The following is a 23,671-nucleotide window of genomic DNA, read 5'->3' as shown; positions in this document are numbered from 1 at the left end:
TGGTTGTTATGATTTCTGTTCTTTTGATTTACTGAGAAGTGATTTACTTCCAATTAAGTGGTCAATTTTAGAATAAGTGCAATGTGGTGCTGAGAATAATGTATATTCTGTGGATTTGAAATGGAGAGATCTGTAGCTGTCTATTCGGTCTGCTTGGTCCAGGTCTGAATTCAAGTCCTGGATATCCTTATTAATTGACTGTGGAGTGTTAAAGTCTCCCACTATTATTGTGTGAGATTCTAAGTCTATTTGTAGGTTGTTAAGAACTTGTTTTATGTACCTGGGTGCTCCTGTATTGGGTGCATATATATTTAGGATAATAAGTTCTTGTTGAATTGATCCCTTTACCATTATGTAATGCCCTTCTTTGTCTCTTTTGATCTTTGTTGATTTAAAGTCTGTTTTATCAAAGGCTATGATTGTAATCCCTTCCTTTTTTGCTTTCCATTTGTTTGGTAAATCTTCCTCCAAAACCTTTATTTTGAGTCTATGTGTGTCTGCACGTGACATTGGTCTCCTGAATACAGCACACCAATGGGGCTTGACTTTTCATCCAATTTGCCAGTCTGTATCTTTTGATTGAGGTATTTGGCCCATTTATCTTTAAGGTTACTATTGTTATGTGTGAATTTGATCCTGCCATTTCAATACTAGCTGGTTGTTTTGCCATTAGTTTATGCAGTTCCTTTATTGTGCTGATGGTTTTTATTATTTGGTATGTTTCTGTGGTGGCTGGTACTGGTTGTTCCTTTCCATGTTTAGTGCTTCCTTCAGGAGCTCTTGTAAGGCGGGCCTAGTGGTTACCAAATTTCTCAGCAATTGTTTGTCCATAAATGATTTTATTTCTCCTTTACTTACAAAGCTTAGTTTGGCTGGATACGAAATTCTGGGTTGAAAGTTATTTTCTTTAAGGATATTTAATATTGGCCCCCAGTCTCTTCTGGCTGGTAGCGTTTCTTCTGAGACATCCACTGAGAGTCTAATGGGCTTCCCAGATGACAAATGTTTCCTATTCAGATCTTTAAAAGGTGCTGGAATTTCAGTTAATATCTTCAGGATTGGGAGGGCCTGGAAGAAAAAGATCTAGCTATCTTATTAGAGAGTCTTTACATATGCAAATTTTCCCCCCACAAAGGATGGCTTTGAAGGACCATTTCAAATTATGACAAAGAAACATGTTTTGGAGTAAAATATTTTGTTTTTCATCTTTGTCACATATTGTTATGTTGGAGTCAGATTAGAAAGTAAGTCACAATATATAGGGTTAAATAAAACTCATCTGATGATAATTTATCGTTTGTAGGGCATGACTCCTCAGATCCCTTAGATAGGAATTTGAGCAAGATTTACAAAATCAGATCTCAGTCCATGAAGTCAATTGGCTTCATTTCTGGAAGATTTTAGGTGGCCAACACTTACCTCCCAACTTTTGGACTGCATTCCCTAACTGTGGGGAACTTGTATGGGGTCTCAACTTTGTTCTCTGCCTCCTTGAATTTAGCAACTTACTGCACTGTGAGGGCCAAGGTGCTCTTGGACTGCTGTTCACTGCACTCAACGGGTATTGTCAGCCAAAGCATTTTATAGTGCATTGACAGCCAGATCCTTCCATATTCACACATGCCAGCAGCAGCAGTAGCAGCAGCTGCAGCAGTGTGCTAAGTTGGTGCCAGGGTACCTGCCTCCCTGCAAATGTTTACCACAGTGGTGAAGGCAACACAGGGTAGGAGGGAGGCACAGGCAACCCCTGCTGGTGACTGTGATCATGCTGGTGATGATGTTGGCTCAGGTGTTGGCTCCTGGGGTGAGTGGTCATACTGGAGATGGTGTTGGCTCAAGGGTGGGCTTCTGGCAGATACAAGTCTGGGTGCCTTCTCAGTGCTTCACAATCAGGAGTGGCTGCTCAGGGCAGGGAAGTATCCACTGTTTTCTGTTCAGTGTTCAGTGTTAGTGAAAGAGTGGGGAACCTGCAGGGGTGGGACTGGCTGGCTTTATGTCTGCCAAAGTTCTATTTACAATGGTGTTAAGTGACTGAAGGGGGTCACACTGCATTCCTGCCCACTGAGAGGGCAAGGAAAGCTGTGCAGAAGCTTTTCAGTTTAAGTGCCATTTGTCTATTTTTGGTTTTTATTGCCCATCCTATTGATGTCTTAATCATGAATTATTTGCCCAAACTAATATCCAGAAGAGTTTTTCCTGGATTCCCTTCTAGTATGTAATAGTTTCATTAATGTCTCTTACTTAACTCTTTTTCTTTCTTTCTTTCTTTCTTTCTTTCTTTCTTTCTTTCTTTCTTTTTCTTTCTTTCTTTCTTTTCTTTCTTTCTTTTTCTTCCTTTCTTTCTTTCTTTTTCTTTCTTTCTTTCTCTCTCTTTTTTTTTTTTTTGAGACAGAGTCTCACTCTGTTGCCCATGCAATACAGTGGAGCAATTTTGGCTTGCTGCAAACGTGACCTCAAGGGTTCATGTAATCCTTCCACCGCAGCCACTCAAGTAACTGGGACTACAGGTGTGCACCACCATGCCTGGCTAACTTTTGTATCTTTTTTGTAGAAATTGAGTTTTGCCATATTGCCCAAGCTGGTCTCAAACTTGTGGACTCAAGCAATCCTCCTGCGTCAGCCTCCCAAAATGCTAAGATTACAGGCATAAACCACTGGGTCTTCTATTCTGATCCATTAACACGTGTGTCTATTTTCATACCAGTTTCATCCTGTTTGGGTATAGCCTTGTAGTATAATTTGAAGTCAGGTAATGTGATGCCTCCATCTTTATTCTTTTCACTTAGGATTGCTTTGGCCATTTACACACTTTCATTGTTTTGTGTGAATTACACTATTGTTTTGCTCATTATGTGAAAAATCATATTTATATTTTGATAGACTTGAGTTAAATCTCTAGATTGTTTTGTTCAGTATGGTCATTTTAACTATATTAATTTTTGCAATTCATTAGCATGAGATGTTTTTTCATTTGTATTACTATAATTTATTTTGTTAGTGTTTTGCAGTCTTTCTTTCACCCTCTTGGTTAAATATATTCTGAAATATTTATTGTAGATATTTTAAATAGAATTTCCTTCTTGATTTTGTTCTCAGCTGAGATTATTGTTTTATAAATAGGCTACTGATTTTTGTACCTTTATTTTGTATCCTAAATCTGTATTAAACTCATTTATCAAATCTAGGAAATTTTTGGTGAACCCTTAGGATTGTCTATATATGTGAGCATAACATCTGCAAATAGCAATAATATTACTTCCTTTTGTCCAACCTAGATGGCTTTTATTTTTTTCACTTTCCTGAATGCTCTGGCTAGGACTTTTACTACTATGTTTAATATGAGTGGTGAAAGCTGCATTCTTGTCTTATCTCAGTTCTTAAAGGAAAAGCTTTCAACTTTTCTGTATTGACTATGATGTTGGTTTGGGGTTTCTTGTATATGGTCTTTGTTATTTTGAGTTATGTTCTTTCTATACCTAGTTTATTGAGGGTTTTATCATGAAAGCATGCTGAATTTTATAAAAAGTTTTCTCTGTGTATATTGAGATGATCATATGATTTTTGTTCTCAATTATTTTTACATAATTTATCACAATCATTGATGTGTGTATATTGAACCATCCTTTTATCTATGATATATAACCCACTTGATCATTGTGTAGAATCTTTGTGATGTGCTGTTTGATTTGGATTACTAGTATTTTGTTGAGGATTTTTGCTTCTATGTTCATCAGTGTTATTTGTCTGTACTTTTTCTGGTTTTTATTTTCTTTGTCCTTGTTTGATTTTTATGTCAGGATGATACTGGCTTCATGGAATGAGTTAGAAGAAATTCCCTCCTTCTCAAATTTTTGGAACAATTTCAGGAGTATTGGTATTAATTTTTCTTTGTAGGTTAAGTAGAATTCAGCTGTGAATCTCTATAGGTATGGATTTTTTGTTGTTGGTTTATTATTATTATTATTACTGTTCCAATCACCTTCTTCATTGTTGGTCTGTTTTGGATTGCTATTTCTTTGTTTACAGTTTTTGGGAGGTTAGTTGTGTCCCAAAATGTATCTATTTTCTTTAGGTTTTTAAGTTTGTGAGCATTTAGTTGTTTAAAATAGTATCAGATGATCATTTTTATGTGTGTGGTATGAATTGTAGTGATTAACCTAGCTAGTGGTTTATCAATTCTGTTGATCAATTCTGTTTCTTTTCTGTTTTGAAGAACGTTTTTTTGTTTTATGGATTCCTTTGTATTGGTTTGGTTTTGTATGTAGTTTACTTAGTTCTGCCTTGATTCGTTGATTGATTGATTGATTGATTGATTTTCATCTCCTAACTTTGGATTTGGTTTGTTCTTGGTTTGTTGGTTTCTCGAAGTGCAACATTAGGTTGTTATTTTTTTATTGCTCTACTTCGTTGATGTAGCCATTTACTGGTATAAACGTTCTTCTTAGCACTGGCTTTGCTATATCTCAGAAGTTCTGGTATATTGTATTTCCATTTTTATTCATTTCAAAGGTTTTCTTAAATTTCTGTCTTTATTGACCAAAATATTCAGGAGTGTGTTAATTCCCATGCATCTGTATATTTTCAATGTTTCCTATTGGTATATATTTCTGTTTTTTCCATGTGATCTGAGACGATACAATTGATATTATTGCAGTTTTTAAAAATGTGTTAAGACTTGTTTTATAGCCTAACACATGGTTTGTCTTGGAGAATGTTTCATGTGCAATGAGAAGAATGAATGTATATTCTGCAGTTGTGGTAGAATGCTTTATAAATGCATGTTAGGTCCATTTGATCTAAAATAAAACATAAATCCAAAGTTTCCTTGTTGATATTTTTTGTATCATTGATCTCTCTAGTGCTGTAAGTTGGGTACTGAAGTTCCCCACTATTAACGAATCGCTGTATATTTTTTTCTTTAGGTCTAGGAATATATGTTTATGAATGTGGAAGCTTTGGTGTTGGATGCATATAAATTTAAAATTGTTATATCCTCTTACTGAATTCATTACTTGGTCATTATATTTTTATAATATGATGATCATATTTGTCTTTTTTTTACTGTTTTTGATTTAGAGACTGCTTTATCTGATATAGATATAGTGACTCTTGCTTTCTGTTTCTATTTGCACATTTTTTTCATCCTTTGCTTTAGGTCTAAAGGTATCTTTAGAGGTAAAGTGAGTTTCTTATACGCTTCATAGGATTGGATCATGGTTTTCTAAATCCATTTTGTTAAACTATGTCTTTTAAGTGGACCAGTTAATCCATTTATATTTAGGGTTAATAATGATATGTTACATTTAGTAACTGTCATTTCGTTAAAAAATAAAAATGTGTAAAAGTATTATCTAGCTGTTTTATAAATTATTTTTCTCTGTTAGTCTTTGAAGTTTGGTGATATTATATTGAACCAACATTTAATTTACTTCTCTTCATCATTTGTGTGATTGTTTTACAATACCTGTGAAGTTTGTTTTTCTGGTTGTTTCCATGATGGTGGATATTGACCTTTCATTTCCATGTTTAGGATTCCTTTGGGTATTTCTCATAAGTCAGTGCAGTGGTGATGAATTTCCTCAGCATTTGCTTCTCTGGAAATTATTTCTCCCTCATCTTTGAAGCTTAATCTAGCTGTATATAAAATTCTTGACTGCAGCTTTTTATAACATTTGATAATACTGACTCATTTTGTCCCAACTTTTAAGTTTTCTGCTAATATGTCTTCACTTAGTCTGATAGGGTTTCCTTATGGGTCCTCAGACACTTTTCTCTTGATAATTTTACAATTTTTTTCACATTTTTTAGACAATCTGATGAGAGTATGTTGTAGTGAATTCCTTTTTATAATATATTTTCCAAGACATTGCTGGGCCCCCTGAATGTGTACATTTCTTTGTATAATCTGAAAGCTTTCATCAGTTATTTCTTTAAATAGGTTTTCTATAATTTTAAAATTTTTATTCCTTTTTGGGAATACAAATAATTTGAAAATTGAGTAGATCTTAATCTCATGAGTCTTGAAAGCCTTTTTTTAATTTTTTTTGAGACGGAGTTTTCACTCTTGTTCCCAGGCTGGAGTGCAATGGCACGATCTCAGCTCACAGCAACCTCCACCTCCTGGGTTCAGGCAATTCTCCTGCCTCAGCCTCCTGAGTAGTTGGGATTACAGGCACGTGCCACCATGCCCAGCTAATTTTTTGTATTTTTAGTAGAGACGGGGTTTCACCATGTTGACCAGGATGGTCTCGATCTCTTGACCTCGTGATTCACCCGCCTCGGCCTCCCAAAGTGCTGGGATTACAGGCGTGAGCCACCGCGCCCAGCCCTTGAAGGCTTTTCTCATTCTCTTTAATTCTTTTTAAAAGTTTTTGTCTTAGTGGGCTATTTTAACACACCTGTCTTCAAGTTCTGAGATTCTTTATTTTGCTTGTTCTGGTATATTATTGAATTTTTGACATGATTTTTTAAAGGTATTTATATTATTGATAAGTTGATTATTTATATTCTGAATTGATTTTTTATTTCTTTGTATTGGTTTCTTTTTTTTTGCATTTCATTGAGATTTTTAAAGATCAATATTCTGACTTACTTATTTGGCATTTTGAGGATTTTTTTGTTAAAATCTATTGCTGGAGAATTATTGTGATCCTTTGAAAGTGTCACAATGCCTTGATTTTTCATGGTTCTTGTATCTTTACATTGATCTCTGCATATCTGGCATATCAGTCTTTTTTATTATTTTTTAATTTACTTTCCTGAGGGAGCCTATTCTTGATGTGACTCTGGTGTATGTTGTGTAAAGCTGCTTGGCTGTGTGCAGTGGCAAAGATCGTATGATTTCTTTGGTTATAAATACCCTTAATGTGATCTTCCTCAAATTCCAGGTATACTAAATGGGTGAGTGCTCTCATGACTTCCTGTACTGAACAGCTGGGGTGGCATGGATCATGTAGGTAGCAGCGGTCATAAAAACATTTTCTCATTCCTGAGTGTTGTAGTCTTATGTCAGCTGTTATTGTAATGGCCTGTGCAAGTTCACCTCCATGCCAGTAGTTGGTGCTTGCAGGTTAGAGCCAACTAAAGTGGTGTCAGAAGTGTTTATGCCCAACCTCTTCATCTGGGAAAATTGCTCAAGTGTCCCAGGTGGTGATTAGACCATGGGATGTTCAGGGGCATGAGTCTCATGTTCTGCCTTGGGTTGGAGTTGAAACTAAGCAGAACCAGTCATAGGAAGTTTACAGTCAGGATCTACAATGGTGGATTAAAGCACCAGTCCTGTTGGGGGTGGCAAGATGGTACTCAGGCCTCTGGAAAAATGCATGGGTAAGGGGCAACTGTTTTTGCATCAAGGTCTCAGAACAGAGAGGGAGAGGTGGTCCCAGTGCCACATTTTTAGCCAGTGAAAGTGAAATGTGCTTCCCCCCACACCTCAGAACTGACATCATTCACTCTCCTGTACCAAATGTGGCAAACAGTTTGGATATTTGGCTAGTCACTGCAATTTTCTTCTAGTTTCCAACAAAACCCCTAGTATTAGAAGTCACTGACTTGGTCAATACCATGCCTCCCAGGGAATTCTCCTGCTCTGGTCCTGGAAGAGCTCAGTTCTGGTACCCACAGCTGGAGTCCACACTACACTCATATCTCTGTTCTGGTTGTGGGAGCTCCTCCCCATTTGAGGCCTAGTTGTCCATGCCTCAGTGCAAGTCTCTCTAATGACAAAGATTGCCACTGCTCTAAGCTCCCTTGACCCCACAGAGCTTGCTAAGAACTAAACTCTAGAATGTCATTTTTCTTTAGGTACCCCTGGGAAAGTGCATGGAACACTTTCCAACCTGTTCTTTCTTATAGTCTCCTGGCCATTCCCCAAGTTAGGTCTAGGGATTCAGAGAATTTAGGTGCTCTCCTGTGGCCTGTATTTCACCATTCCCCAGTGAAAAAGTGGACTTCAGAGAGGCACTCAGTCATGCTCTCCCATATTGGAGATTCATACCTATACCCAGTATTTAGCTGGTTCCAGCCAAGAGAGCTTCATGCCCTCCTTCTCATTCTTGGATTCAGAATTTTCTTTTGACTTTTCTGCTTAACTGCTTTGTTCCTTGTTATATAATTTTCAGAGAAGAACAACTATTTTTGTTCTTCTAAGTGGATGAGACATGTCGGAAAACTTCTAGTCAGTAATCTTGAGGAAAATAAAGTTTGTGTGTATTTCTTATACTCATCTTCTATATTGTATTTAAAATAGACTTTTTGAAATACTGTTTTTAGTGCCTAACTTTTAATTTAATTATTTTTCATTTTTATTTCTGTGTATTGGCAATATTTGGGTATTTTCCTTGTTTCTTTTTCATTTAAATAAATTGCATGCTAGCATCAAAATTTTACCACACATATTTGTGGTTCCAATTTGAGAAGTTTTATTTCATCCTATCATTGATTCATAGACAACACAAACAACTGCTGGGTTAGAAATAAATATTCATTTTGTTGTGTCATTTGTTCGTTTCATTTCAAAAACTGATCACTGTTATTATTTTAGTCAAACATTTTATTTAAACATTCCGAAATGTTAAATGAATTAGGTTTTGAGTATCCAACTATTCAGAACCAATCTTCTAATATTAGCATTTTACTATAATTGATTTATTTATCATATTTATGTATTTCTATCCCTATAAGTTTATTAATACACCTTTTTAATCTTTGCAAAATAATATTTAACATTAATAATTAAATATTTCCAACAGGCACAATAGTAAAGGGAATAACATAAATTCCTAAATGCATACCATCTATTAAATTCTAACATTTTTATACTTGTTTTAGCTTTTCTTTGAACAAATAATTCATTCCAAATAAAATTAAAATATTTTTGTGCTATAATGTGATCCTATTTCCCTCTCTTTCTTGTGTTTATCTTTCCATGTATGTTATTATTATCCTACTACATATTTTAGTATATATAAATAACATTTGAGTTGTTTTGCATGTTTTCAGTATTTACCAAAACAATTTCATTTCGTGTATTATCCTGGGGTGCTCTGCCCAATATTTTGTCTGTGAAAGTGATGCAAGTTGGCAGTGTTAGCCCAAGCCACACCATTTTGCAGACCCCCACCATTTTACAAACTCTGGTGAGAGTGGAAAATTCCACCAGAGCCTGGGCTGTGAGAAACATCCTGTTGGAAAGGTCCCAGGCTTAACCCCTGATGGCAATAAATTCATCCTGTCAGACAGGCTCCAGGCTTAACCCCTGACCGCAGTAAATTTCTTCCTTTATCAGCAGCCAAACACACCGCCCCCACCCCATTTTCGGAACAATCCCCGACCTCTCCTGCCCGGGACTGGGGCTCTGATGCTAGCTGGTACCCCCTATCTGCAGGCCTTTCTCCTAATACACTGTGTTGTCCTTGAGCTGCCTTTCTCCCTTTCATACATTTGGTGTCAAAACTTGGGATGGGGTCTGGATCCCACAACAGAGAGGTACTTTTTTGCAACCTGGGAAGGAAGAGGCAGCGCCAGTTCGCCCCGGGCTAATTCCCAAATCCTGGTTGGCCTCCCTTTCCCAGCCCTGTCCAGTTTCCTCTTTCTTCGGTGGAATCCTTTCTCTTGGCCCCATCCTCCCACCACTTTCTCCTTCCTCTTCTTTCCTCTCAGTGGCTCTGGCAAGGACCACTCCCATTGCTGGACTTCGCATCCAACACCAGCCTCCAATTTGTGGGTGAGTTTCCCTTTCCACCCTCTGATTCCTCTCATATTTCTGCTTGTTGGTCAGAAAACCCCAGCACCAGTTAAGAGGATTCCCCAGTCACCACTGGGTGACCCTGACCTGCCTTCTCAGGGGATGCACTCTGAACGCCCACGCACTGGCCACTCCAGTTTCTAGGGGACCTCGAAGAGCTGTGGTGACGCCCCGGCTCTTCTCCATCCCTTCTCATGGTTGAAATGGGGATACTCACTCCCCTCCTCCACATTTTTCACCTTCCCAGCCACTCATATGGGGCAGGACTCCTTGGAATACCCTCAAGACACCCCTCTCAGATGTCTCATCTGGAACCTCTGAGCACCAGGCTTGACGGACTCCATTAAAACCAAATGCCTTATTTTCCTTTGTAATGTGGCCTGGACCCAGTATAAGTTAGACAATGATGGCCACTGGCCTGAATGGAAGTTTTGACTTCCAAATTCAACGTGATTTCAAAATTTTCCTCCAGCACAATGGCTAGTGGTCTGAGATGCCCTATATCCAGGATTTTGCCAATTCCCTCTGTCAGTCCTGTTCACCTTACCGGATCCTCCCCTTAAATAAGAAACCTGACAAAATTCCTCCCCTTCCAGACAAGCCCTCCTCCTCCTCCGATTTTGATCCAACTGACAAATCCCCACCACCCCTCAGCCCCACTCCCACCACCGTCTCCTCCTCCTGCCCCTTCGGCTCCCCCAACCCCTTATCCCTGTCCCCCATCTCCTCTTCCCTCTCCCCACCATACCTGATCTCATGCCCAGCCCCGTTCTGCTGCTGAAAACCAAGCACAGGCCCAGAGGCCCTTTAAAGTCCTCCCCTTGGGGGAAGTTGTGAGGACTATCTTCAATAGTCTGAGTTATGTTCCCTTCTCTGTAGCTGACCTCTCTCAGCTTGAAAAGAGACTTGGCTCCTTGTCCACAAGGAATTTCTGTATATCACTCAATCCTATGATCTTATCTGGCATGACATTTATGTCATCCTCTCCTCCTCCCTCACCCTGGAGAAAAGGGAACGTATCTGGTTAAGGCCCATGCAGACACCCTCCATTGATAAGAAGCTGCCCATAACCCAATTAGAACCCTAGCTGTTCCCAGAACTGACCCCAATTGCGATTATCACGCAACTTCTGCAGACACAGAAACTAGGCCATGTGATAACAAGCCTCCTAGCTGGCATGAAAAAGCCACCCTTACGGCTATCAAGTATGAAAAGATAAAGAAATCAATCAAGGCCCCCGACAAAAACCCTGTTCTTTTTTTCTCCCACCTTTCAGAGGTCATGATTAAAGATGCCACCTTAAGTCCTGACACTGACGAGGACAGAATCTACCTCCACTTACACTTTATTTCCCAGTCAGCCCTCGACATAAAAAGAAACTCCAAAGACTGGAAGATGGCCCTCAAACTTCCCAAAGAGACTTAAAGTAGCCATCAAGGTCTTTAACAATAGAGAGGAAGTGCTAAAAACCCAAAAGCTTAAAAGAGATCAGGCTAAATACCAGAGGTTTGCAGCTGCCATACAACAAGATTTCTCAATGTACACAAAAATCCTCAACTCAACCTCATGGAAGTCGTCATGAAGAGCATATTTTAAGTGTAGCCAACAGGGTCACTGGGCAAGAGCCTGCCCCAATCTCGGGCCACCCTCAAAACCTTGCCCCATCTGTGGTATCAAGGGACACTGGAAGTTGGATTGCGCTCAACAAGACTCTTCACCCCACTTGACCAACTCTAACTCAAACAGGTCCTCCAACCCAGGTTCCAGTCTGTCAAGTGTTCTAGACCTGGCTGCTGAAGACTGACGGGGCCCAGGGCCTGCCAACCCCAACGCCATCACCACTTCGGAACCTAGGGTAACGCTGTCAGTCTCTGGTAAGCCTGTGTCCTTCCTTTTAGATCTGGGAATGAGTTACTCAGTTTTACCAGAATATTCTTCAGCCCTCCTCAGTTCTATCTATTGTGAGAGTCAATGGAATCCCCTCCAGGCACAGACTGGTCCCCTGTTATGCAACCTATTCAATACGCCCTTCATCGACTCCTTCCTAGTTATCCCTTAGTGCCCTACCATTATCTTGGGGTGGATCATACTGAGTAAATTCCAGGCCTCCATACAACTAGCCTCCCCCAATTCTACCCCTTTTATTTTACTCTGCTGCCCAGATGTGTCCCTCTCTTCTTCCTCATCTTCGCTATCCTCCCTGTTACCTTCTATCAATTCGAAAGTGTGGAACGTCTCTAAAACCACAATAGCCACACATCATATCCCAGTCCAAATAACCTTCCAAGACTCCTCCATTTTCCCTTATCAGCTTCAATATCCCCTTAGCCCAACTGGCCTCAGGGGCCTCAAACTTATTACGTGTAAACTTTTACAAGCTCAGATTCTCAAGGCTGTTAACTCTCCCCTAAACACTCTTATCCTGGTTGTCAAAAAAAACAGACAGATTTTACCACTTGGTCCAGGATATCCATGTCATTAACCAAGCGGAGATACCAGCCTATCCAGTGGTCCCCAACCCCTATATTCTACTGTCCCATATTCCCCCATCTACCACACACTTCTCTGTATTGGATCTCACATTCACCCACCTAACAGATTGCATTCCCACAGGGGTTACAGCATAACCCCCACCTGTTTGGACAGGCTCTTACCAAGGATCTAACCAAGCTTTCCCTTGTTCCAGCACCCTCCTTCAATACATCAATGACCTCCTCTGTAGTCTCTCTTGATCTATCCATCCAACACATCACCTAACTTTTAAATTTCCTCCATGGCCATGGATATCAGGTTTCACCTACAAAGGCTCAAGTAGCTCAAACCCAAGTCACTTACGTTCAACTCACCTTAACTCCTAATTCTTGAGCCATGCTAGCCCGATGTGAGGAACTAATATGGTATGTGCCCCTTCCCTACACCAAGAAGGACCTTTCTTTTTTGGGCCTTGTGGGATACTTCCAGCTGTGGATTATTACGAACTATTGGCCAAATCACTCTGCATGGCATCATGTGGGTCCACCCTAGAACGTTTGGATCAAGCTTGCCCATAACTCCAACTTCCAAAAACTAGAAGATGCCCTTTTAATGGCCCAGCACTAGGACTACCCAACCCCAGTAAACCCTTTACCCTGCATGTTCATTCTAATCAAGGTCTTGCCCTTGGACTTCTCTGCCAAACCCATGGCAACATTGCACAAGCTATTGCATACTTCTCAAAACAACTGGACTCAGTCGTCCAAAGCTGGCCTCCATGCTTGACAGTTCTAGGTGCAGCTACATTGCTGGCCCCAGAGACACGAAAACTCACTCTCTATCAGCACATTACTACTGCATTTTCCCATAACTTATGGCATCTCATGAGCCATTGATCTCTTCTTTTCCTCCCACCATTCTGCTTACAGCAACCCTTTAACACCTTCCAGAGATGTAAAATTCTAAACCCAGCCACCCTCCTCCCTATAAGTACTGCAATTCTGAATCCCCTCACTCTTGGCTGGACCTACATAGACTCCCTCCTCCCCTTTCCAACACATTTTCAGAAGCCCCTTTGCAGGGGGAACCCACATGGTTCATTGATGGAAGCTCCTTTAAGGAACCATGTCTGGCAGCTGGCTATGCCATCATTGCCAAAAAATACAAACTCCTAGAATCCAGTGCTCTCTCACCCCATATCATGTCACAACAACCGGAACTAGTTGTTCTAACCAGGGCCCTCACTGTAGCGAAGCAAAAGAGGGTTAACATTTATGCCAATTCCAAATGTGCATACCACATCCTACATTTTCACACTGTACTCTAGCAGGAAAGGAGTTTTCTAACTTCAAAAAGAACCCCCATAATAAATGGAAAACTCATACACAATCTGCTGGAGCCAGCTAAACTACTACTAGAGGCCGCCATTATCCATTGCAAGAGACACCAAAAGGCTACAGATGTCATAACCAAGGGAAACTTCTTAGCAGATTTGGCACCCTGGCAGGCAGCCCTTAGATCACCATTGTTATTACCCATTTTCCCCAGCATACACCCAAGAAGAAAAAAGTGCACTTGCTGGCTCCAGGGCTGTTCATAAGGAAGGCTAATTTTACTTAGACTACAAACTCATCCTACCCAAGACACAATAACTTTCTGTTCTCACCCACATCCATAACCAATTCCACGTGTGTTATCTCCCCCTGCTCCAGTTTCTAAAAACCTGTATACATTCCCTTACTATGGCCATCGGCTTGGATAGCTCACTAAAGGTTGCTCTGCCTGCAGTCAGACTTCCCCTCAAGGAGCTCTTAAACTACCTCCTTTTCCCTCCCATCAGGCCCAAAGGCCAGTTGCCAGGACAGGATTGGCAAATTGACTTCACTCATATGCCCCACCATAAAGAAAGTCTGATATCTCCTCATGATGGTAGATACCTTTTCAGGTGGATAGAAGCCTTTCTTACTACCACTGAAAAGGCACACACTGTTGTCTCTACCTTCCTCACACACATCATCACTTGATTTGGCCACCCCTCATCTATATATTTGAACAATTGACCAGTGTTTATCTCCCAAGTCACTCAACAGGTTTCTAAGGCTTTAAACATCATATGGGCTTTTCACATTCTCTATCACCCCCAATCCTAGGGTAAAGTGGAACAGGTGAATGCCCTCTTAAAACAACAGTTAACCAAACTTTCCCTAGAGATCAGAATAAAAACTGAATATCACTTCTTCCCTTGGCCCTCATGTGCCTCAGGGTTTTCCCCGGAAAATCTCTAAATGTAAGTCCTTTTGAACTTATGTATGGATGCCCTTTCATCTTACAGAACTTTGCCCCATCCCCTCCCTTACAGGACACTTGGCCAGCACTGCACCTCCCACAACACTTAGTTCGACAGTACAGTATGCTGACATTCACCTCCCCAAATCTGAAGACTCTTCCCAACTCACTTTCTTATCCTTACAGTCAAAAGACTGGGTCTGGGTAACAGAACCCGCATCCCCTCTCCAACAAAGTGGAAGGGTTCCTATCAGGTTATATTAACCATCCTCGCTGCTGCAAAGTTAACATACGTTCACTATTATGTACACCATTCCAAATGTAAAAAGGCACCTGACCAACACCCCAAAGTCTCCTCACGCCAGAAATATTCTTCCTTTCCTACAGGACCAACCTCGCTGTGCCTAACAAGAATTCCAGAAGTAACCCAACCGAAAGGCTCTGGCCCATGACACTCTCCGCTTCCAATCTTAAATCTTTTACTTCATACCTTATCTCAGATCTCTCCTGGTACCCCTTCCCCACTCCCTTAGATAATCCATCTCAATTCCTCATGCTAATCGAGGAGCTATGGCTGCAAGGCACCTTCCAAGATTTCACACCTACACAAATCTCCTTTTTCTCCTTTTGCCTTCTCTGTTTATGGGACATTCTGAGTCCCCACCCCCAATCACTGACAGCTGGGCCCCCTTCATCAACTTCACATACCACCTCTTAAGTCAGTTGCAATCTCCCCCTCTCCTCCAACTGTTGGATTTGTCTATACACAACCATTGATTCATGCCTCTTTCAGCCAAACTACTTACGTGGACACAGTCCGACATGAGTTTACACATTTCTTATTTGGCTATATCTTTCTTGGCTGATCCATGCCCGAAACTGGTTCATAACCTGGAAACGCAGCTAAAGACCTTTCCTTCAAACTCAACTGTCTCAGCATGCTTTTGAGCAGGGCTGCTGCCTCCTTCCCCTAATAGATTCTGGACTAACATCCACACAAACCAACACAACATCATCTAAACCACCAATATGGGGGTCCCATTTCTACTCGAACTTTTTTCATATCCCCACCCCTTTTAGGTCTCAGCTGAATCTACCCTAATCCAAACCATGTCACAATGGCAGGCCAGGTTCCCCAATCCCTATGTGGTCTTATTCTTACCCTCACATCCTCTGTAGACTGCCAATTCTAAACCCTAATTACAAAATCATGTCCCCCCTGCCTGGCAGTAACTGTTATGCTATTCTGGCTCACCTAGCATCCAAACATCCCTGAACCTCACCTCCAATCCTCTTTTCTTTCCTACCATCCAATTCCCAGCTCCCCCCGTGCAAACTCTGTTCTCTATGTCACTGGTTTAAAGCTGCCCCCTGGAAAAAATGTAACAGTTTTCTCACCTGCAACTGGTACCTTACAGCCACCACACCAGGGCAGCAATGGTTAATGGCTGACAAAGACAATTTCTTTCTCTCTCTCCAAAACCAAACAGCCTTCCCCAAGTCCCCAGCCAACACTCCCTATCAGGCCCTTACAGGTGCCATTCTGGCTGGCAGTTACTCAGTTTGGGAGAATGAAAACACCCTTTCATGGCTAGCTACCTTCACCTACAACTTCTGCCTGCCCACACCAGTCTCTTCTTTTTGTGTGATATAAACTGATATATTTGCCTACCAGCCCACTGGTCAGGAACTTGCACCCTGGTCTTTCAAGCTCCAGCCATCAACATCCTACCGCCTAACCAAACTATTCTAATTTCTTTAGAAGCTTCTATCTCCTCTTCACCGATACAAAATAAATGGTCTTTATACCTCTTCACCCTGCTAACAGAATTAGGCACCACTGCTGTACTCAGCACTGGAATAGCAGGCATAACCACCTCAATCACCCATTCCAAAGGTTATTCACAACCATTTATCACCCTAGAAGATATGCACACCTCCATTACCAGTCTCCAACAACAAACAGACTTCCTCACAGGAAGTCATCCTTCAAAACCAGAGAGCCCTAGACCTACTAATTGCTGAGAAAGAGGGTACCTGCATATACCTCCAGGAAGAATGCTGTTTCTGTGTTAATGAATTCACAATGCAGTTTGCAGGCTTCGTGACAGGGCTGCAGAGCTCTGACATCAAGTCTGGGACTCTTGGTGACAAGGGTCATCCCTTCTAAGATGGATACCCTGGGTTGCCCCCTTCCTAGAACCCCTGATCTTCCTTCTCCTGTTACTAATGATTGGGTCATGTGTATTTAACCTTATATCCTGCTTCATTTCCCAAAGGCTGAGTTATTTTATCCGGGCAAGCATGCAAAAACACATTGAAAATATCCTTTTCCTTTGCCAAGTCCAATATCAGAGCCTACGAGGAAGCCATTCTGAAGCTCCAGAACCCGGGCCCTAATCACAACGCCCCTATCCAGCAGGAAGCAGCCAGATGATCAGCGACGCCCTTTTTCCTTTTTTTTTTCTTTAAGACAGTTTTGCTATTGTTGCCCAGGCTGGAGTGTGCAATGCTGCAATCTCAGCTCACTGCAACCTCTGCATCCCTGGTTCTAGCGATTCTCCTGTGTCAGTCCCCCAAGTGTCTGGGATTACAGGCATGAGCCACCATGCCTGGCTAATTTTGTACTTTTAGTAGAAACGAGGTTTCTCCATGTTGGTTAAGCTGGTTTCAAACACCCGACCTGAGGTGATCTGCCCGCCTCGGCCTCCCAAATTACTGTGATTACAGGCATGAGCCACCACTCCCGGCCCCTTCTTCCTTTTGATACTAAAGTAAGAAATAGGAATGTTAGCCTAAGCTGCACCATTTTGCAGACCCCCACCATTTTACAAACTCTGGTCAGAGTGGAAAATTCCACCAGGGCCTAAGCCTGAGAAACATCCTGTCAGGTCCCAGGCCTAACTTCTGGCTGCACTAAATTTCTTCATTATCAGCAGCCAAACACATCGCCCCCACCTCATTTGCACAAAAATCCCACACATCTCCTGCCCAGACCTATAACTGCCCCAGCCTGTAAGCGGGAAGGGGATCCTGGCACTAACTGGTACCCCCTCTCCGCAGGTCTTTCTCCCAATAAATCTGTGTTGCATTGAGCTGCTTCTGCTCCATTCATTTCTCTCTTTTATTCTAACAGCCCAAACTACTTTATTCAGTTCTGACTGTGGTATAAATATTCCATTGTATGAAAATAATATACTTATTTAATCCATTTTGCTTTAGTTTTATGCCATTTTACAGAAGCCTCTTAAAGACAAAGACTAAATATTATTTTCATTGTAGATGGCATACCAGAGTTTATGTTCAAAAAAGATTCTTAAATATTTTTTGTAATTGAAAATTTAATTATGAAAATAATGACATCAGCATACAGTGGAGTCTGCAATCAAGCCTTCCTGTTCCCACAAAGAGCCAACAATTTGTTGTGAATAAAACTAAATGAAAGAGCTTAGGAGCCCACTTAAGTGCCTCAGAAATACAGTGAAAAAAAAACTGAGAGGGACCACACAAAAAGTATAAAAAGTATCATTTCATTTCACCTGCATTAACCCATTCCTCAAACTGGCACTTCTCAGCATGGAATGGGAGGTCTAGCGTGTCTGCCCCATTTGCACAGAAAAGAAGAGGAGGATATAAAACCAGCTTCCTCGGGCTTTTGGAATGTTGCCCAAATGACCAGCTTCGCTTTCACTCAACCCAGATAAGTGGGGGAACTGGTATGGTGAGGCATCTGGAGATGGGAAGGAAAAAGGGGGACAGGTTCAATCAGTATCAACCGTGTGAATAGTCTCAAAGTGAACCCTAGAGGTCTGCTCAGCACAGGATTCTAGCAAACATCGCCATTGAGGACCTTAACAACCCTCCTGGTGGCTGTGCAGCCCCTGCAGCAATCATTGCATAGAACCACTCCATGTTCTTGATCACTAACACCATTGGCTTGCTCTAAAGAGGAGCTTAGCAGTTTTCACAAGTAAGGAAAAAACTGCCAACAAAAGAGCAGGAAACCCTCTGTAGTTTTTGCCACCGAAGGCCCTGCAGTATTTTTCTTCACAATCTCCACGTGCCTCAGACACTCCCTGTTTTTGGAGTCACCCAGAGTCAAAACTGCTGCTGCTGCAATCACGCTGGCCCAGGGACCCATCAAACAACATTGACAGTCACCAGATATCTGACCAGATGATGTTCTCTCTCTCTCTCTTTCTCTTCCCTCCAATCCCCTCCCTAGAGCCACTTGAGTTGTTCCCACCATGGTTAGCCCCCAACTAGGTGATTCACTACAGTATCCATTGGCATTTTCCAAATGACTAAACCATGACTCTTCCTTTATGGAGTCACTCCAGCTGCTGCCTCTGCAGGTGCTTTGTTCCAGAGACCCAGTGCAGCTACAGTGCTTGTGCCCAAAAACAGTCCCAGGTCTCCTGCTGAAGGCTGTAGCCCCACCATCTTGCACACCCAAGGCTGGTCACTGAAGCTGGGCTATTGCATACTGCCAGTCCAGCCCCATGCTTGAGCTTGAATAAGCATCTTGCCATGCCTCTTGTCTCCTCCCTCCAACATACTGACTAGACACACAGCTGGCTCCTGCAGCTGCACGCGTGTGCGCACTTCCAGCTTATTCCTGAAGCTGACCATGCATGCATAGATGATTTCATCTTATTGCTGAACCTCAGATGGCCTATGCAATCATTCATGTGCAAGCCAACAGCAAGCACTGCCACATGTGCACTCATACTCAGCCTCAGCACATACCTCTGAACACAGCCCTCACGACTCGGTGGCCTGTGCTGGAACATTTATGATTACAAATAGCTTCTGCAGTAAAACATGTACACATCACTGGCTACAGCCTTCATGATTGCCAGCCCTGGAGCCTAGTTACTGGATAGAGAGACACAGATGAGTTTACTGACACCCCTCACAGATACTGAAGATCTCCCAAAGGTCTTGCCAACAAGGATCATTCAAGTCCAAATATCAAGGTCTGGTAGGTAACTACACAGCAAAAATGTATATTAGACATACAAAAGAAAAAGATAAAAGAATTCAAGCATATTATGGAAAACCATCAAATCACAAAAAGACAGTAAGAGAGGAAATAGGAATAAAAGGATCCACAAACAACCAGAAAAGAATACAATGGCAGCAGTAAGTTCTTACTATCAGTAATTACCTTGAATATAAATAAATTTTCCCATCAAAAGACTTACAGCAAGACTGAATGAATTAAATAATAAAACACCTAACTGTAAGTTGCTTAAAAGAGGTTAATTTGACTTTAAGAACACACATAGACTTAAAGTTAAGTGATGAAAAATTTATTCCATGGACATTGAAACCAAAGAGAGCAGTGATAGCTACTTATATCAGACAAAATAGGCATTAAGTAAAAGACTAAAAATTTAAAAAGGAGGGCTGGGTGTGGTGGCTCACACCTATAATCCCAGCACTTTGGGAGGCAGAGGGAAGTGGTTCACGAGGTCAGAAGTTCAAGATCAGCCTGGCCGACATGGTGAAACCCCATCTTTACTAAAAATACAAAAAACAGCCGGGTGTAGTGGTGGGTGCCTGTAATCCTAGCTACTCAGGAGGCTAAGCAAGGAGAATTGCTTGAACCTGGGAGGTGAAGGCTTCAGTGAGCCAAGATCACACCACTGCACTCCAACCTGGGTAACAGAGTGATACTCCATCTCAAAAAAAATAAAAAATAAGGGAAAATTTAAAAGGTCAATATAAATTGAAAGTCAACCAATTAAGTTGATATAACAACTGTAAATATAGATACACCCAATTTCACAGCACATACACATGTAAAGCAAATATTAGTAGATCTTAAGAGAGACAGAGACTGCAATGCAATTATTGTAACGGAATTAAATACCACACTTGTAACAACAGGTAGATTATTGAAACACAAAATGAAAAAGGAGCCACTGTACTTGTTCTCTGTTGTAGACCAAATGGTCTTAGCTGTCATGTACAGAATTTTGACAAAATTTTACATCTTTTCATGATAAATCTTCTCAACAAATTAGGTACAGAATAAATGTAACAACACAATAAAGGCCATATGTTACAACACATAGCTAACATCATAATAATGAAAAGTTGATTTTTTCTTAAAATCAAGAACTGGACAAGGAAGTCTAATCACCACTTCTATTTACAATAGTACTTGAAGTGCAAGCCAGAGCCGTTAGGCAAAATAAATGAATAAAAGTTATCAAAATTGGAAAGAACAAAGTTAACTTTTCCTTGTGTGCTGATGACATGATTATATGTATAGAAAATTCTAAAGCCTCCATCAAAAAACTGGTAGAAATAATAAACAGATTCAGTAAATTCACAGGATACAAAATCAAATATGCAAAATCTGCAGCATTTTTTTTTTCTTTTTTTGGGAAGAAATCTCACACTGTCACAAGGCTGGAGTTCAGTGGCATGATCTCAGCTCACTGCAAACTCCACCTCCCAGTTTCAAGCAATTCTCCTGCCTCTGCCTCCCGGCTGCCACCACACCTGGCTAATTTTTGTATTTTTAGTGGAAACAGGGGTTTCACCATATTGGCCAAGATGGTCTCCATCTCTTGACCTTGTGGTCTGCCTGCCTCAGCCTCCCAAAGTGCTCAGATTACAGGCATGAGCCACTGTACCTGGCAGTATCATTTTATATAGTGATGATGAAAAATCTGAAAAAGAAATTAAGAATAGAATTCCAGATGGGCGCAGTGGCTCACACCTGTAATCCCAGCACTTTGGAAGACCTAGGCTGGCGAATCACCTGAGGTCCAAAGTTCAAGAACAGCCTAATCAACATGGAGAAACCCCATCTCTACTAAAAATGCAAAATTAGCTGGGTGTAGTGGTGCATGCCTGTAATCCCAGCTACTTGAGAGGCTGAGGCAGGAGAATCACTTAAACCAGGCAGGCAGAGGTTGCAGTGAGCCAAGATTGCACCATTGCACTCCAGCCTGGGCAACAAGAGTGAAACTCAGTCTCAAAAGAAAAAAAATACAATTCCATTTACATTCAAATAAAAATAAAATACTTAGGAATAAATTTTACCAAGGCTGTGAAATATTTGTATACTCAAAACTATAAAACATTGATGAATAAAATTGGAGAAACAAATATATATAAAATGAGAAAGAAATGAGACATTTTCAAACAAACAAAACCAAGGAAACATATGACCACTAGAAGTATCCTACAAGGAACATGCATAAATCTGGAAACCATCATTCTCAGCAAGCTGACACAAGAACAGAATATCAAACATCACATGTTCTCACTCATAGATGGGTGTTAAACAATGAGAACACAGGGACACAGGGAGAGGAGCATCACACACTGGGGTCTGTTGGAGGGCCCAAGGGAGGGACAGTGGGGATGTGGGGAGGTCGGGGAGTGATAACATGGGGAGAAATGCCAGATGTAGGTGATGGGGTGATGGAGGCAACAAACCACATTGCCATGTGTGTACCTATGCAACAATCCTGCATGAGCTGCACATGTACCCCAGAACCTAAAGTACAATTAAAAAAAAAGATGTACCCTACAAGAAATGCTGTACAGAATTCTTTATATTCTAATTAAAAGATGCTAGACAGTAACTAAAAGATATATGAGGATATAGCTTTTGTAAAGGTAAATACATAGGCAAATATGAGTATACAAATTTATACATAGTGTATACATTATATGCATAAAGTCTATTTATATGTATACATATAAATAGGATATGTAATTAGTATCAATCTATGTAATATTGTAATATTGAGTTGTACCCTACATTTTTGATAGAGATTTAAAAGAAACATGCAAACAATTATGAATGTTTTCATAGGTACACTATACATAAGGATGTAATTTGTGACATCAAGAACATAAACTGGGAAGGGTAAGGAGCCATAAAATAGAAGAATTTTTGTATGTAATTAATTTAATATTAATTTAAGAGGATTGTTATAACATTAAAATATTGTATGTAATCCTTATGGTAAACATAAATATATAAACAGAATATTTATTAAAAAATTTAAAAAGAATCAAAAGACATCACTAGAAAATTTTGTTAACATGAAAGAAGGCTGCAATAGAGACAGAAGCAAAAGGTATAAGACATATAAAAAACGAATAGCAAATTAACACTCCTTACTTTAAATGTCAAATGATTCAACTCTCTAATAAAAGTTCAAACTCATAACACTTGCAAGAGAATTAAATAATTCTCAAATAACAAATTTCAATAAAAAATAAATTTAAGAAATGTCAAAATAATTCAACATCATGTTTTATGAGCTCAGTGAGATACGAGAAGACATATTAATAACACCAAAAATTGAAAATCAATTCATGATATGAATGAGAAATTCAGCAATGGGATAGATATTACATATTTAAAAATAAGCAAACAGTAACCCTGGAGTTAAAGAATTCAGTAAATGCAAATTATACATTTGATGGCTTCAAAGATAGACTGGATCAACCAGAAGAATGAATTTTAGAACCTGAAAACAGATCTTTTGAAATTAGACACCAAAAAATACATAAAAAATAAAAATTAAATAAAGCATATTCTACATATGGGGTATCATAAAATAATCAAATATTTGAATTTTGAGTGTTCCACAGGTGAAGAGAAAGCCAAAGGCGTAGAAAGCCTATTTAACAAAATAATACCTAAAAACTTTGGAAGTCTAAAAAGAGATTTATACATCCATATATAGGTAACTCAGAGATCCCCACACAGATGCACCTCAAAAAGTTTTTTTTCAAGTCACATTGTAGTCACACTGTCAAAAGTCAAAGACAGAGATTTCTAAAAACAGCAAGATTAAGGTAACTACTCACATATAAAGGAATCCTCCTCAGACACACTATCGATTTTTCAGGAGGAACCTATGCAGGTCAGGAGCAAATGAGATGACATATTTAAACTGCTGAAAGAAAAAGCCAAAAAAACAAAACAAAAAATACCCCTGCTAGCCAAGAATAGTATGCTCATCAAAGTCAGCCTTCATAAATTCAGAAGAAATAAATTACTTGCAAGACAAGCAAAAATTAAATGAATTCATTACCACTACACCACCCCTACATGAAATGCTTAATGAAGTACTATATCTGGTAGAAAAAGAATATCTATCATCATTAAAACACAATGAAGTATTA

At 40.2% G+C, this 23,671-nt stretch overlaps 1 protein-coding gene across 7 annotated transcripts in view; it reads left to right on the top strand.

Annotated features, from left to right (window-relative positions):
• SPIN4 (spindlin family member 4) overlaps positions 1-23,671 on the top strand; it is a 292,612-nt gene that overhangs the window by 140,027 nt on the left and 128,914 nt on the right. For 4 of the 7 annotated variants that reach the window (XM_078362632.1, XM_035289292.3, XM_078362631.1 and 1 more), the window contains 2 exons: positions 9,661-9,724; positions 11,492-11,619. The exons of 2 other annotated variants lie outside the window; for them this stretch is intronic. The gene's annotated coding sequence lies outside the window, so the exon portion shown is untranslated. Of the gene's footprint in view, positions 1-9,660; positions 9,725-11,491; positions 11,620-14,890; positions 17,599-23,671 lie in introns of those variants that run through there. One more of the 7 variants, XR_004738777.3, reaches the window with a different exon arrangement.

Source organism: Callithrix jacchus, chromosome X, assembly GCF_049354715.1.
Source record: "Callithrix jacchus isolate 240 chromosome X, calJac240_pri, whole genome shotgun sequence".
NCBI lineage: Eukaryota > Metazoa > Chordata > Mammalia > Primates > Cebidae > Callithrix > Callithrix jacchus.
This window is presented reverse-complemented; position numbering and strand designations above follow the sequence as displayed.